We start from the raw sequence: 3,057 nt of genomic DNA, 5'->3' as shown, positions 1-3,057 counted from the left end.
GAAAGGAAAGGAAAGGAAAGGAAAGGAAAGGAGGAAAGGAAAGGGAAAGGAAAGGAAAAACTCACTTTTCAATGTAGCCTATTTTCTCTCAGTATAGTAAATACCATAAATGCTGGATCTGGAAACTATTACAACATTTTTAGAAGCTGAAAACTAATCGTAATGAGGTCTTGCAAACAATGAACTCTATTCTCCCTCTGACATACAGGAGGATTTACAGACATATTATTGCCTGTGCATTCAAAGACAAATCCCTTGTGAATAAGCACAATAGGACACAAATATATACCAAGTTCTTTCACAATTATAGTGCTAGTTTCACCCATTTATGTTTTTTTAATTATTATTTTAACAGTAGATGGCAATATTTAGTTGAAACGTGACAAACCTTTGTGAACTTTAGAGTTCTGACTTTACTCATGAGACCTAGAGATGCAGAAAATAACATATAGCAACATATAATTAGAAAACGTAAATTAACCAAATTGTTTAATTATCTATATAAATTAATAAAGCAAATACCTTATTTTCTTCTAAATTCCAGCTTGTCTGTGCTCGTTTTAGACTGGAAGCCATCTGTACTCTGATCATTTGTCTGGAAATTTAGAAAAACATCAGTGTACTAAGTGTTAAGCTTTCCATATACAAAATTATAGCTAAAGAAAACCAGCAAGTTAATTTCTTAAGGGCCTATCAATAAAGCTTTTCCTGAACTGCACAGGTTGTATTCATACCAAAACTAGCCAGCATCAAGCTTTTCAGTGTGGTTTGATATATTTACAATTCTGTGACTTTCATCATAGCCGATTCCCCTGATAGTGGATAGTCTCAGTTAATGCTGAAGCTAGTGAGAATTCTGCTGTTGACTTGATGGAAACAGGAACATCGTATGTGACATTAAAGGATGCAACTGCTTTTGGTTAGTCAGATCACAGCGAAAACTGGGATCTCATCTCACTTCAGACACTGTCTTGTGATAGATGTCTGCCTGCCTCAGGTGCATGCTCAAAGAATAAGGAGTTGGTCTCCACTCACCCAAGATGAATAAGTATTTACAACCTGGACTGTATTCTTTTTCTTTGGATATATATTGAAGATACTTGTCTATTGTCTTGCCTTGGCAGAAGAGGACAAGAATTTTGGAAAGGAATGCCAGCTGTTGGAAACACTGTAGATGTGCCAGTTTAAAGAAAGACTATATGTGTGTTTAATCAGAAAAGGTAGCACTGCTTGCAGTAAATATCCTGCATTCTTACATCTGCCTCTTAGATCTGCCCAAACAAAGTGTTTTCTACAAATTCTGATGATTTTAAATATTAAATACAGACCTTTAGGTAACTTATACGTCTCTGTGCATGTGTGATTCAATTTCTTTGGATCTGCCTTGAAAACTCAGGCTTCAGTTTACACTCCAGTAACATTCACTAAGTTCTTCTGCTTAAATTACAGTGGAAGTAAAAGCAGATCAGTATATATCTTGGTATGTGGGGCTTCATGAAGCCTGCTTACCAGGGCATGTTATGCTCCCATGCATAGTACAGCACCAGTTTACAGAGGCTAGGGCATTATTCCTGGCTTTTAGAAGCACAGCCTGGATCATGTTGAGCAGGCAAGTACAGGAAGAATGTCATCGGAGACGGAGAGTGGAACTGAGTGAAGAGAAGAGGCCCTTGTACAGGGAAGAGGCAAGAAAAGAGAAAGGAAGAAGGCCAGACACTGGAACGCAAGATGACTTTTAATCTGCCAAGGGTTTAACAAAAGCAATCATGAGGTTATCCAAGAGGCAGTGAGCTTCTTATCATAATACACAGATGATTTCACGGGCATGCTCTGGATCTCACCACACTTCTATGTGTATCCTGTTAAGTGGCATTTGGTCTTTGACTTTTTCTCATGGAATAATAGCTCCTGTAGAACTTCACATGGAGGCTGCAAATTCCATAGGGCATTTATGTGGATATGAAAGAGTTCAGCAAATGTCCTGTATATCTATAGCTACTGCACTTTTTCTGATAATGGAACGGAAGATGGATAGAGTACTAAGAAATGGAGTATTCTGGAGTTGTAAAATCTAGTAAATGTAGGGCAGCCTCTGTATTCTTCAGATACACTGAGATTAAGTTATCTCTAAAGAGGTGTTTAATCAGAGGAAGAGAGAAGCATCTAGAGATAGTGGTAAATAGATTAGGATTAAGTAACTGAGGCTATCCTCTGTGCTATGATTGTGACTGCAGAATTCCTTTAAATTCATCTCCCTGCAAGGAAGTCTAGTGCAGCTGCTTGAAAAACCTCTGACTGTGAAATGAGTGAGAATGGGAGGCTGCTAAAGCTTCAGCTGGCTGCTAGGGCTGGTTTTGAATCAAGAGAAGGAAAATGTCCCAGCACAAAAGACATGGAGGTTTAAAAGGTGAAAAGCAAGACAAATCAGGGGATTCAGGGTCGCTCATCTTATGAAACACATCATATTACGCTTACAAATGATATGTCATTGTAGGTTTCTGTTTACAAAATACAGAAGACTGTAGGTGATTGAACAGTCTCGGAAGGAATTAGTCAGGAAGTATACGCACACATTTTCAGTAATCTCTCCTTAAACAACAATGCATTTAGGCAGTAGTTATCTACTAGCGGTATGGGCCATTTGATGAAGCTCGAGGACACAAATATAGCCAAACTAAGAGGTTAATTCAAGGGTTTGGAGCATAACTTTTCATATATTGCAGCTGAAAATAAAAATGGGTAAAAGAGGGCCTCTGATTTGATGCTGTCTTTTCTGACTGTATAGTGCAGACTGGATACTAAATTTTGGGAGAGTGCCCAGTTTCAGATGTCTAAAGCCTCTGTTGAAAGCATGGAGACTATATGCTGCCAAGGTTTTATGTATGCAACTGCAGATTGATTGTCTAATGGCAGTAGTGGGCTTTGATCATGAGAATCTGAAGAGAGAAGCCTCGGTAGGCGCCCTTTTCCTCCTTTTTTCCTTTACTTTTGTACTCCTAATGTACTGTTTTTCCTATGTATTTCCCCTGTATTTACTACAAACCTTTTACTGATACC

At 38.3% G+C, this 3,057-nt stretch overlaps 1 long non-coding RNA gene across 2 annotated transcripts in view; it reads right to left on the bottom strand.

Annotated features, from left to right (window-relative positions):
• Window positions 1-310: 310 nt before the first annotated feature.
• The window catches only part of LOC308185689, an 11,905-nt gene continuing 9,158 nt past the window's right edge, over window positions 311-3,057 (bottom strand). For both annotated transcript variants that reach the window (XR_013943638.1, XR_013943639.1), the window contains exons 3-4: window positions 523-595; window positions 311-426 (exon numbers count right to left, since the gene is read on the bottom strand). This is a non-coding gene — a long non-coding RNA (uncharacterized lncRNA). The remainder of the gene's footprint in view (window positions 427-522; window positions 596-3,057) is intronic.

This window comes from Anser brachyrhynchus (genome assembly GCF_964034855.1).
Source record: "Anser brachyrhynchus genome assembly, chromosome: Z".
Taxonomy (NCBI): Eukaryota; Metazoa; Chordata; class Aves; order Anseriformes; family Anatidae; genus Anser; species Anser brachyrhynchus.
The sequence above is the reverse complement of the archived record's forward strand: the minus strand, read 5'-3'. Positions and strand labels throughout refer to the sequence as shown.